The sequence below is a fragment of the Bufo gargarizans genome, chromosome 6 (assembly GCF_014858855.1).
Source record: "Bufo gargarizans isolate SCDJY-AF-19 chromosome 6, ASM1485885v1, whole genome shotgun sequence".
NCBI classification, from domain to species: Eukaryota; Metazoa; Chordata; class Amphibia; order Anura; family Bufonidae; genus Bufo; species Bufo gargarizans.
The window spans coordinates 132,293,093-132,307,234 of NC_058085.1; positions in this window are offsets into that span (position 1 = coordinate 132,293,093).

Below are 14,142 nucleotides of genomic sequence, written 5' to 3' on the forward strand. Positions count from 1 at the left end.
TGTCCGCAATTTCGTTCTGCATTTTGCGGAACGGAATTGCGGACCCATTCATTTCTATGGGGCAGCACGATGTGCTGCCCGGTTACGGAATTGCGGATCCGCACTTCTGGGTCTGCAATTCCGTTCCTGAAAAAAATAGAACATGTCCTATTGTCCGCAATTGCGGACAAGAATAGGCATATTCTATTAGTGCTGGCGATGTGCAGTCTGCAAAATTCAGAACGCACATTGCCGTGTCAGTGTTTTGTGGATCCGCAAAACACGTTACGGACTTGTGAATGGGATAAACGGCTGTAATTGCACTGCATTGCCGATTGAGCTCCACAGCCCCCCACCTGAGGATAGGTCATCAATATTGTGAAACTGGAAAACCCCTTTTAAGGCTAGGTCTACACGACGACCTGTGTTGTGACCATTTTTATAATGGTCTATGGTGTCGACATGCTGCGATGCAACAGTCGCAGAAAAATCCATCTTGAATTTATTTTTTGCAACTTTCGTGTTGCAGTCGTTGCATGTCGCAGTGCAACACCATAGACTACCATTATACAAATTGTCACATGACATTGGTGCGACAAAAATGTGTGACAACTTGTATAATGATAGTCTATGGTGTCCATTTGAGATGGATTTTTCTGCGACTTTCGCATTGTAACACCATAGACTACTATTATAAAATTGTCGCGCGACAAATGTTGCAGTGTAGTTGTGTGACACATGTTGTTGTGTAGACCTAGCCTTAATGTCTCCTGTCTATCCCAGGAAGAACTGCAGTGCTGCCTAAGGCCTGGATTTTCCATCTGGATGCGATGCGTGTTGTGAACGGACAGCAGCCTGACCCATTCATTTCAGTGGGTCTGTGTACTGAGTATTGCTTGTCACTGATCATCTCTGTTCATGAACAATCGCAGCCTGTTCAAAATCGGGGATCAGCAACCTTCAGCACTCCAGCTGATGTGGAACTACAACTCCCAGCATGCAAATATATGCTTGGCTGTTCTAACTCCCACAGAAGTGAATGAAGCATTCTGGGAGTTTTAGTTTCTGAACAGCTGGAGTGTCGGGGGTTGCTGATCCCTGATCTAGATTGTGTTTTTTTGTTTTTTTTCCCCCTGCAAACCTGCCCTCACAGAAATGACTGTTTTTGGGGTTTGAGTGAAAAACTGAAGACACCTAGGCAGCAATCTGGATGTAGTTAGTTTTCACTGATGGTGGCTAGGAGATGTTTGGGGTTGTCCGTAGTATAAAGGCTGAATGCAACCTTTGGCCTCATGTGCACGACTGTGCCGTTTTTTTTGCGGTCCGCAAATCGTGGACAAGAATAGGACATGTTGTTTTTTTTTTTTTTGCGGGGCTGAGGAACAGAGCCATGGATGTGGACAGCACACGGAGTGCTGTCCGCATCTTTTGCGGCCCCATTGAAATAAATGGGTCCGCATCCGAGCTGCCCCCTAACAACGGCCGTGTGCATGAGGCCTTTCTCTGAACAGACCCTGATTCATTCCGTATCGTTTGTGTGAAATAAGCCTTAAGGGGCATCTATCAGCAGACCTGTAACCTATGACACTGGCTGAGCTGTTACATGTGCTCTTGGCAGCTGAAGACATCTGTGTTGTTCCCATGTTCATATGCCCCCACATTGCTGAGAAAAGTGAACTTTTTTTTTTCATGCACACGACTGTTTTTTTTTTTTCATTTACGTTCTGTTTTTTGCGTTCCATATACTGTCTGTATATTGAGCCATTCATTTCAACGGGTCTGCAAAAAACGGAATGTACTCTGTATGCATTCTGTTTCCGTTTTCCCATTCCGTTCAAAGATAGAACATGTCCTATTATTGTCCGCATAACTGACAAGGACAGTACTGTTCTATTAGGGACCAGATGTTCCGTTCTGCAAAAAACGAAATGTACACTGATGTCATCCGTATTTTTTGTGGACCGCAAAACACTGAAAAAGCCATACTGTTGTGTGCATTAGGCCTTATCTACGTATTTAAAAACAGTTTAAGTGTGTATGCACGAATAGGATATGTTCTATCTTTTTTTTTATTATAGGGCTATGGAACGGACATACAGATGCGGACAGCTCACAGAACCTGTGAAATAAATGGGCCTGCATCCTTTCCGCAAAAAATGCGGATCGGATGCAGACCAAAAATAGTCATGTGAACGGGGCCTTAAATAGGAATCCAAAGTGGGCTTTGGTACCGAGGTACCAGTCAGTACCAAAGCTCAATTTGGATTCCTATTTTAAACTATATTTTGATACACAGATATGAATACAGTTGTAATTCACCGAAGTCTTGGCTCCACGAAGCCAATACATTTTAATTTAACGTTCGTGTGCAGGAGGCCTAATGATCAGGTTGTCTGCACATGAGTGTGGGTGATCGCACTTAAGATCCGCACAAATCTCTAATCGGGTTTATACGCATTTCTGCAATATATCCGCAATTTCTAATTATGCGTTTTGCCACAGATCTCGCCCCTCACTGGAAAAGGGTGAAATCTGCAAACCTAATTGACATGCTACGGATTTAGAAATCCACTCTGCAAGTCAATTTCTGCACAGAAACAATCTGCAAAGTGTACATGAGATTGAATAGAAATGAATGGGATCGCCGTGCCAGTCGCAAGAAATCCAACACTGTAATCCATACCAACTTTGGGATTACTAACGAAGCCGTACCGTCAGTTTACAAGCTCCATAAAAACTCTGTCCGTCATATTTGCTTGGTCCTCAAACTGTGCGCCAGCCGCCCTGTAAGCCGTGCTTATGGTACTTGCTTTTTGGGGGTTGGAAAAATTAAGTATCATTAAGGCCCCTTTCACACGGGCGAGTATTCCGCGCGGATTGAACGCATTGCACCCGCACTGAATCCCGACCCATTCATTTTTGGGGCTGTTCACATGAGCGGTGATTTTCACGCATCACTTATGCGTTGCGTGAAAATCGCAGAATGCTCTTTTTTGTGTGCTTTTCACGTAACGCAGGCCCCATAGAAATGAATGGGGTTGCGTGAAAATCGCAAGCAAGTGCGTATGCGGTGCGATTTTCATGCACGGTTGCTAGGAGACGATCGGGAAGGAGACCCGATCATTATTATTTTCCCTTCTAACATGGTTATAAGGGAAAATAATAGCATTCTGAATACAGAATGCATAGTACAATAGCGCTGGAGGGGTTAAAAAATAAATAAAATTTAACTCCCCTTAATCCACTTGATTGCGCAGCCCGACATCTCTTCTGTCTGTCTTCTGTGCTATGTGCAGCAACAGGACCTGTGGTGACGTCACTCCGGTCATCACATGGTCCATCACCATGGTAAAAGATCATGTGACGACTGGAGTGACGTCACCACAGGTCCTGTTCCTCCACACAGCTAAGGCTACTTTCACACTTGCGTTCGGGGCTCCGCTTGTGAGTTCCGTTTGAAGGCTCTCCCAAGCAGCCCCGAACGGATCCGTACAGCCCCAATGCATTCTGAGTGGATGCGGATCCGCTCAGAATGCATCAGTGTGGCTCCGTTTGGCCTCCGTTCTGCTCAGCAGGCGGACACCCGAACGCAGCTTGCAGCGTTTTCGTGTCCGCCTGGCCGTGCGGAGCCAAACGGATCCGTCCAGACTTACAATGCAAGTCAATGGGGACGGATCCGTTTGACGTTGACAATATGGTGCAATTGCAAACGGATCTGTCCCCGATTGACTTTCAATGTAAAGTCAGGAGTCCCTATTAATATACCATCAGATCGGAGTTTTCTCCAATCCGATGGTATATTTTAACTTGAAGCGTCCCCATCACCATGGGAACATCTCTATGTTAGAATATACCATCGGATTTGAGTTAGATCGTGACAACTCGGATCCGACAGTATATTCTAACACAGGTGTTCCCATAGTGATGGGGACTCTTCAAGTTAGAATATACTGAGAACTGTGTACATGACTGCCCCCTGCTGCCTCGCAGCATCGATATCTTACAGGGGGCTGTGATCCGCACAATTGTGCGGATCTCAGCCCCCTGATCTCAGACTCCTCTCCCTCCCCAGTATTAAATTCATTGGTGGCCAGTGCGGCCCCCTCTCCCCCGCCTAATTAAAATCCCCCCCCCAATCATTGGTGGCAGCAGAGAGTTCCGAATTTTAGAAGCATTATACTTACCTGCGCTGTCTGTGGCCGGCCAGGGCGCTCCTCCTACTGGTAAGTGACAGGTCTGTGCTATAAGCAATGCGCCGCACAGCCCTTTCACTGCAGTAGCGTTCTGGCTGCCATGGTAACCGATCGGAGCCCCAGCGATTAAACTGGGACTCCAATTGGAACTCTCCGCTGCCACCAATGATGGAGGGGGGCCGCACTGGCCACCAATGAATTTAATACTGGGGAGGGAGGGGGGGGTCTGGCCGCTGCTGCCTGGCAGCACCTGATCTCTTACAGGGGGCTATTATACGCACAATTAATCCTTCAGGTGCGGCACCTGAGGGGTTAATTGTGCAGATCACAGCCCCTGTAAAAGATCAGGTGCTGCCAGGCAGCAGGGGGCAGTTATGTACACAGTTCTAAGTATATTCTAACTTGAAGCGTCCCCATCACCATGGGAACGCCTCTGCGTTAGAATATACAGTCGGATCTGAGTTTTCACGATGTGAAAACTCGGATCTGAAAAAGCTGTCTAATGCAGACGGATCCGTTCTGAACGGATGCAAGCGTTTGCATTATAGGATCCGCACCGAACGCAAGTGTGAAAGTAGCCGAAGATGAAGACAGAAGTAGATGCCGGCTTCGCGATAAAGAGGACTAAGGTGAGTTAAATTATTATAAAAAATTTTAACCCCTCCAGCGCTATTGTACTATGCATTCTGTATTCAGAATGCTATTATTTTCCCTTATAACGGAAAATAATACAATCTACAGAACACCTATCCCAAGGTACCAAACATGCACTGATTTTTCTCACGCGCGTGCAAAACGCATTACAATGTTTTGCACTCGCACAGAAAAATCGTGAGTGTTCCCGCAACGCACCCGCACATTTTCCCGCAACGCCTGTGTAAAAGAGGCCTAAAGGGTTTGTAATCAATATGAGATTGGTGGGGGTCCGACTCCTGGCACACCTGCTGATCAGCTGTTTGAGGAGAAGTGAATGGGATGTCTTAGGCCTCTTTCACACTACCCTTTTTTTTGGGCCGTTTTGTGGGCCGTTTTCTGCGTTCCGTATATGGAACCATTCATTTCAATGGTTCCGAAAAAAAGACGGAATGTACTCCGTATGCATTCCGTATTTCCGTTCCGTTGAAAGATAGAACATGTCTTATTTCCTGCAAATCACGTTCCGTGGCTCCATTCAAGTCAATGGGTCCGCAAAAAAACGGAACACATACGGAAATGCATCCGTATATGTCTTCTGTATCCGTTCTGTTTTTGCGGAACCATCTATTGAAAATGTTATGCCCAGCCCAATTTTTTTCTATGTAATTACTGTATATGTCGGAAAAACAGAACAATGGATCCGTGAAAAACGGACCGCAAAACACTGAAATAGCCATATGGTAGTGTGAAAGAGGCCTTAGTTGTAATTACACTGCTGTAGATGCGATGGCGAGCAGGTAGGAAGTGCCGGTACAAGCGCTGCCATCTGCTCAAACAGCTGATCGGTGGGATTGCCAGGAATTAGACCCCCGCCGATCTGATATTGATGACCTATCCTGAGAATAGGTCATTAACCTAAAAAAGGCGGACAACCGCTTTAATTGCAAAGTGTTTCTCTCTGAGTAAATGAGTGCTTACCTGCTGTATTGGCATCAAGTAGATCTAATTTGAAGGGGTTAGTTATTATTTTAGGACATGCTATTACTCTACAATTGTGTAACACCCCTTATTGCTAACCTACAGACATAGCGGGGGGCAAAAGAGTAGATATGAAAAATATCTGCACCTGTTTAGTCATGTGAGTGCACCTAGTGCATTTAGGTTTACAGATATTTTCTGATAAGGGGTGTGGCCTAATGTGCAACATTTTACACCCAAAATGGTGCCCCAATTCTGCTTTAAATGTGGTGCAGGTCTAGACAGACTGAGTTTTCATCATCTATAGGTTTAGCAAATCCCCCCCCCCCCCCATTGTTTATATCCACCTCATTAGGCCTCATGCACATAATCGTAAGTATTTTGCGGTCTGCAGATTGCAGATCCACAAAATACCGTCCGTTTTGCATCCGCATTTTTTGCAGACCTATATGTTCCTCCAATAGAGGCAGACCACACAGCTCATGTGGGCAAAAGGGGCCTGCAGTGAACCAAAGGCCCACCCCCTAATTACACTCATTACTATCCAGCTCCAGGATTGGTATTCTTATAATCAGTGGATGTCATCACGGGTCCTGCACATCTAATAAAGGAACTGCACTAAGAATGGTGCAGTTCCCAGGTTAGATACAAGCATCTGCCAGGACCTGTGATGACATCATCTTCAGCATTACAGGTCCTGTACATCTTGTAAAGGAACAGCAAAGAACATGGTGCAGTTCCCAGGTTAAATGGGAGCATCTGCCAGGACCTGTGGTGACATCATCATCACAGGTCCTGCACAGAGTTTCATCACAGGTCCTGCACAGAGTTTCATCACAGGTCCTTCAACCTCCAACAGCATGGAGAAGAACTGTAGGATGTGCTCTCCATTGAGACTAGAATGGTATCGGTAAGAGGAGGTCTCAATCAAATACATATAGTTAGAACCACCATCACTTCCTGTATCTCACATAATGACCATAATATATAACTAACCACATATATCTGTACTGTACCTTGTAATTTTCACATCAGTGCACTGCTCCATAATATACAGGATGGGCCATTTATATGGATACACCTTAATAAAATGGGAATGGTTGGTGATATTAACTTCCTGTTTGTGGCACATTAGTATATGTGAGGGGGGAAACTTTTCAAGATGGGTGGTGACCATGGTGGCCATTTTGAAGTTGGACATTTTGAATCCAACTTTTGTTTTTTCAATAGGAAGAGGGTCATGTGACACATCAAACTTATTGGGAAATTCACAAGAAAAACAATGGTGTGCTTGGTTTTAACGTAACTTTATTCTTTCATGAGTTATTTACAAGTTTCTGACCACTTATAAAATGTGTTCAATGTGCTGCCCATTGTGTTGGATTGTCAATGCAACCCACTTCTCCCACTCTTCACACACTGATAGCAACACCGCAGGAGAAATGCTAGCACAGGCTTCCAGTATCCGTAGTTTCAGGTGCTGCACATCTCGTATCTTCACAGCACCTGAAACTAGAGGGCAATAAGAAACATTTTTTTTTTCATTAGACCTTAGGTCAGACCAGCAATCAGACCTCAGCTCACAGCCCCAATCAGACCCCCAATTTTAATAATACCCTCAATCAGATCTCAGATCACACCCCAATGTTAATATTCAGACCTCAGATGAGACCTCCATGCCTCATATCAGCCCCCAGCCATGTTTCAACACCCACAGATCACAAAATCTCATCAAGGTCTGATTTCAGGATATGAAGTCAGAGTAGGGACTAGCGCAGATCTGGATGCCTATATGGGTTGGGGGTGATTTGGTTGGTATGTCAGAGAAGCGTCGCTGACCTGCTTCTGATGGTAATCTATGTAGCAATTATTAGTGAGGCTACAAGTGATTACCTGTATCAGGTGGCGATCTGTGGATACGCTTCCAAGTGGTTGATTCTGCTTTAGATGGCGATCCTTACAGAGATGTTCTTCCTGTTGTTGGATCCGGATAGATTCAGGCTCAACCTCGAGTGTGGGTGGCGCTCCGGCCGGTAGCTAAACCACTCACACGAGGGAACCCCAGTTGAAGTCCGGGAACTTCGGCGTGTGACGTCACCGCACAGTGTATGGAAGCCTACAGGGGACACAATTAATCCGACGCGTTTCTGAGCCAAAACGGGCTCCCTGACGAAGGAGCCCGTTTTGGCTCAGAAACGCGTCGGATTAATTGTGTCCCCTGTAGGCTTCCATACACAGTGCGGTGACGTCACACGCCGAAGTTCCCGGACTTCAACTGGGGTTCCCTCGTGTGAGTGGTTTAGCTACCGGCCGGAGCGCCACCCACACTCGAGGTTGAGCCTGAATCTATCCGGATCCAACAACAGGAAGAACATCTCTGTAAGGATCGCCATCTAAAGCAGAATCAACCACTTGGAAGCGTATCCACAGATCGCCACCTGATACAGGTAATCACTTGTAGCCTCACTAATAATTGCTACATAGATTACCATCAGAAGCAGGTCAGCGACGCTTCTCTGACATACCAACCAAATCACCCCCAACCCATATAGGCATCCAGATCTGCGCTAGTCCCTACTCTGACTTCATATCCTGAAATCAGACCTTGATGATATTTTGAACCTAACAGTCACAGCAGCAGACTGTGGCAGGGACTCTAGCTGCGATCATCTGACGGATACCGAGTCCTGGTAGTGTTTGGGAGCGAGGGTGGGCTATTATATTATATATATTCTAGATCACAAAATCCACTTACCTCACCTGCTCCGCACGCCACCTCTTCTCACCTCCAGCGCGCTCTTGCACAATGTATGGTCACAGAGCGCCCTCACGCTGTGTGCAGCCACAGCACAGCCAACAGCGAGGACCAGGAAGCAGTGAGTACACAGCCTTCACCGCTTCCCAGTCCTCCGGTACTAATGAGCACTTCCATAATGGAAGATACAGTGACGGTTTCCCCCCCCACTTTGGGTAAAAAAAAGTGCGTCTTATGGGACGAACAATACGGTAGTATATACAGCAGTGTACTGATATGTGAGGTACGAGCTGTAATTTATACCTCACATATTAGTACACTGCTGTATATACTGGCCAGGAATGGGTAGTGGAGAGGGGCTATGAATGGGGCATGGGGGCCCACTGATTTCTATGTATGCTCCTGTTGCGGACCTATTGACTTCAATGGTCCACATTTTGTGCCCAAGCATAAGACACATTCTATAATTTTGCAGAACAGACATACGTGTGCTTTCCATTTCTGTATGTGTGTACTGCTAAAATATAGAATATGTCCGCTATAAGCTGACCACAGTCCCATTAAAGTTAATTGGTCCCTCCAAAAAAATGTGGGCAGCACATGGAATGCATCCATATTTTGAAGATCTGTGGTTTACGGACCACAAAATGGACATGGTCGTGTGCATGAGGCCTAATGAACATTTTATTTTTTATTTACACTGATTTGAAAATAAACTTTCATATCCCCAGATATTCCAGGAATAATGTTTGTATAGCGCCACCTGTTGTTTTTATTCAACTTCCTTTCTGTGTCCACCTCTAAATGTAAGGAGGTGGACACACATGCTAGTATGTATGTCCTCCTGTTCCCAATGGATCCTTAGAACCCATGTCCACCATCCTAGCAACTTATTTAAGCTAACCTTCCAGGAGCCTAAACACTCTCGTCTTTACTGGGGCATAATGGCAAGATCAAGATGGCAGACAGCCAGTGACATGTCATCTGCACATACACAAGAACCTGTAGAAGATTGTGTAATGGTAGCCTGCGCTGCACTATATAGTACTGAGGTGAATGGACAAAGCAGTGGTGATGCAGCTCTTTGCCTCCCTACCTCCGGTACATAATCTTACGTCTTATGGCACAAGGGTTGTATGTGAGTTGCAGTGTTGCCTTCCTTTCGGTAACAGACTGAAATCATCTAACCATAGGAGGCAGCGAGGCGCTGCCAGAGACGTAATGAAAACCTTTGTGTCTGGCACAGCCTCCAGCCCTGACATTGGCTTTCTGCCGACATTGGTATTGGTTCAAGCATGGGTGATGCAGACAGGCAGCGGCCCCCTCTATTGGTCCAAAGCAGCCATGTCTGGTAATGAATTATACAGCATGGAAGGAAGCATTCATCTCTGTCCACGACGCCCATATGTAATGAATCTGCTGCAGCATCTTCTCCAGACAACGTCTGCTAGGCTAGCGAAATTTCACAATATGTGAGCAATGAGATTTTAGAACAAAATCTATTGGACTGAAGACACATGCAGTGTTTTTAAAGGGAACCTGTCACCAGGAAAATGCAGTATAACCTGTAGACATCATGTTGTAGAGCAGGAAGAGCTGAGCAGACTGATATATAGTTTTATGGGAAAAGATTCAATAAAACATGTATTTTATTCCTGCTGATTCTAAGCTTTTAAGTCCAGGAGGCGGTCCTATCAGTGATTGACAGCCTTCCCCCTATGACTGTGTATACAGAGAGAGCTGTCAATCACTGATAGGACCGCCTCCTCGACTTCAAAGCCCAGAAGGAGCAGAAAATTAGATGAATGAAATACAAGTTTTACCAAATCCTTTCCCATACAACTATATATCAGTCTGCTCAGATGCTTCAGAAGGCTGAGATGACTTGTAGGTACAGGGGCAGGCTAGCCAGTATCCTAGCACAGGGGTAGGCAACCTCCGGCACTCCAGCTGTTGTGAAACTACAACTCCCAGCATGCATACTTACTCTGCTCTTCTAAGAACTCACATAGAAATGAATAGAGCATGCTGGGAATTGTAGTTTCACAACAGCTGGAGTGCCGAAGGTTGCTGATCCCTGTGACCTAGCATTTTGCCTCTGTCTACCTCTATGTAAGCAGACATTTGAATGTATCTGTACAGTGAGACCCCAAAATGAATTTTACTGGTGGGCCCTAAGCACCCCAGTCTGACACTGCATACCCTCACCTTTTCTGTTTCTAGGAAAGCTGGATGACGACATGCTGATTGTCCAGTGATGTATGATATGCAATAGTAGGGGATATAAGTAAGCAGATTTGCCGTTCAGGGCTGCTAGAAAGCTGAATGAGATGTAATGGTGACCATAGTGGTTATTACCCAGTTTTTACAGTAACAGATATAACTAAGAAACGGGTGAACAGAACATCTTGATAGGGCGTATTTGCATGATTGCATTTGCGGCCATTGATGGGGAGGATTTATTAAAGAGGTTATGCAGTTTATTTAAACTGATGATCTATTCTCCGGATAGATCATCAGCATCTGATCGGTGGGGGTCTGACCCCCTGGACCCCCGACGATCAGCTGTTTGAGTAGGTAGTGGCCCTCCAGCAGCGCTGCGGCCTTCTCACTGTTTACCGCTGGCCCAGTGACGTCACGACTAGTATCACTGGCCTGGGCGGGGCTAAGCTCCATTCACTTGAATGGAGCTTAGCCCCCGCCAGTGATACTAGTCGTGACGTCACTGGGCCAGCGGTAAACAGTGAGAAGGCCGCAGCGCTGCTGGAGCGCCGCTGCCTTCTCAAACAGCTGATCGGTGGGGGTCCGGGGTGTCGGACCCCCGCCGATCAGATGCTGATGATCTATTCAGAGGATAGATTATTAGTTTAAACAAACTGAAGAGCCCCTTTAATACTGGTGTTTCCTATGCCAGTTTTAATCCATACTTTGTGTTAGAGTACAATGCGCCAAATTTACCCACTAGAAAATGACATCTGTTCTACTCCAGACTTAGATTTCTGCTGTAATTTAAGCCAACTTCTGGCCTAAGAAATAATACATCTTTCAGTCCACAGACGAACCTGCCCCGTCCTGCTAAATCATGCCCACTTTTCTAGACACTTGAAAAGTTGAAAATTTTGGCACAAATAATTTGCAGCTTTTCTACATAGTAAAAATGGCATAAAGCCTTTAATAAATGTCCCCAATTTTTGGGTTCAGCTCTGGGACCCGCTCCTATCTTAAGAAGGAGGCCCAATTGCAAGGTGCTGGTAATGGAGAGACCACCATATCGGAAAATAGCCTCAGGGTTCAGTCCTAGGTCCTCTCCTCTATCAGTAGATTCTCTATCTTGATGACACTTCTTCCCGTGATATCACCCCTGCTGTACTACAGAACTCCCATGACTGTCCACTGTCTCCAACATCACGTCCTCTCTCTACCTGAAACTAAATCTTTCAAAAACTGAACTACTTGTGTTTTCTATATTCCCCTCTCAGTGTGTGGCACTGCCATAACTTCTAGGCAGCACGCCCGCTGTGTTAGCGTCATGTTTGAAATTGGTCTTTTGTTCACCCCTATATTCAATCTCTCGCCTGCTCATGCTGCCTGCACCCCAAAAACGTCTTTAGAATTTGCCCTTTTCTTACTGTGGAAACAACAAAAACTCTCATTGTTGCCCTGATCCATTCTAATCTTGATTACTGTAACTCATTACTGATCGGTCTCCCCCTCACCAGACTCTCCACTGTCCAATCTATCCTGAACGCAGCAGCCAGGGTCAACTATCTGTCTAACCTCCACCCCGCTCCAGTCCTCGCACTGGTTGCCCATACAGTACAGGATTCAATTTAAAGTCCTCATTCTCACCCACAAAGTTCTTCACAGTGCTGCACCCCCCTACATCTCCTTCCTCATTTCTGTCTACCGCCCTACCAGTGCTCTATGCTCTACAAATGATTTATGACTGACATCCACCATAATCTGAACCTCTCACTCCTGTCTCCAAGACTTCTCCTGAGCTGCACCAGTTCTCTGGAATGCCCTAACTCAAGCAATTCGATTAATTCATAGCATCCACAGTTTTAGGCGCTCCCTAAAAACACATCTTTTTAGGTTTTCCTATCACATCCCCTAATCTAACTCTTCCTGAATCATCCTTCAACGTCTGTTCCAACACACCCCATGCACTCAGAAGCGATACAGGTATTGGCTGGTGGCTGGCCCCTGCAGCTTTCATATCTACTCCCCTATTTTGTTAAACGGGTTGTCCCACAAAAAACTATTCTTCAGTTTTCAAACCAGCACCTAGATTCAAATACTTTTATAATTGCATATAATAAAACATGTAACACGGCCACTGAGTTATTCAATAAAATGTATCTGTATAGCGCCACCTGCTGTTTGTTCTTTTTGTTAATTCTTTGTTCACCGTGTTGAGGTGGACACACATGCTCAGTTCCGTACTTAAATGGGGAGATCTCTGGATCCATGCGAGTTACAGGGCTTGCCCTAGCTTTGATAAAAAGAGATTGTTATGTTCTATTATATGATGTCTCATTTTCAGTTTTTACATTAATCCATTTAATATTGTAAATTATTTTTATAAATGCATTTGGGTGGACTATTGTGAATCAGATTTTTTTAAATACTTTTGGGTGGACTATTGTGAATCAGATTTTTTTAAATACTTTTGGGTGGACTATTGTGAATCAGATTTTTTTTAATACTTTTGGGTGGACTATTGTGAATCAGATTTTTTTTTAAATACTTTTGGGTGGACTATTGTGAATCAGATTATTTTTTTAAATGCATTTGGGTGGACTATTGTGAATCAGATTATTTTAAATACTTTTGGGTGGACTATTGTGAATCAGATTTTTTTTTAAATACTTTTGGGTGGACTATTGTGAATCAGATTATTTTTTTAAATGCATTTGGGTGGACTATTGTGAATCAGATTATTTTTTTTAATACATTTGGGTGGACTATTGTGAATCAGATTATTTTTTTTATACATTTGGGTGGACTATTGTGAATCAGATTTTTTTTTAAATACATTTGGGCGGACCATTGTACAAAACAAGCATTTTTTTACCTTCTGTCACCCGTCTCCTCATAGGTTGTAAGCTCTTGTGAGCAGGGCCCTTATCCCTCTCATTTAATTGTTGACCTGTTTGTTGCTATGTTATTTGTGACTGGTTTTACGTGCACCCCTGATTGTAAAGCATTGCAGAATATGTTGGTGCTATATAAAAAATGATTATTATTATAGCTGAGGATGCAGAGGTTCGCAGTGAAGTGGCTTGTGCTTGCCCTTGCTGCACTTAACAGCTCATTTGCATATGAGTTAAGAGCAGTTTTTTGTTTGTTTTTTTAACCGGAATGCACAAGGGTATGATTATAATACGCTGAGATAGCCCTACGTGACATTGTGCCTGGATGAAAAGGGATTTTTTTTCTGCTGACACTCACTTCAATCATATCAATATGGCAGAGTGCCTACTTTACCTTGGGTTTGGAAAGCATTTTGCAGGTGCTTGTATTTAAAGCGCACCTGTCTCATGGTGAATGCAAGATTCAGACATGTCTAGATATACTGTATTTTTAATGGATACGTTG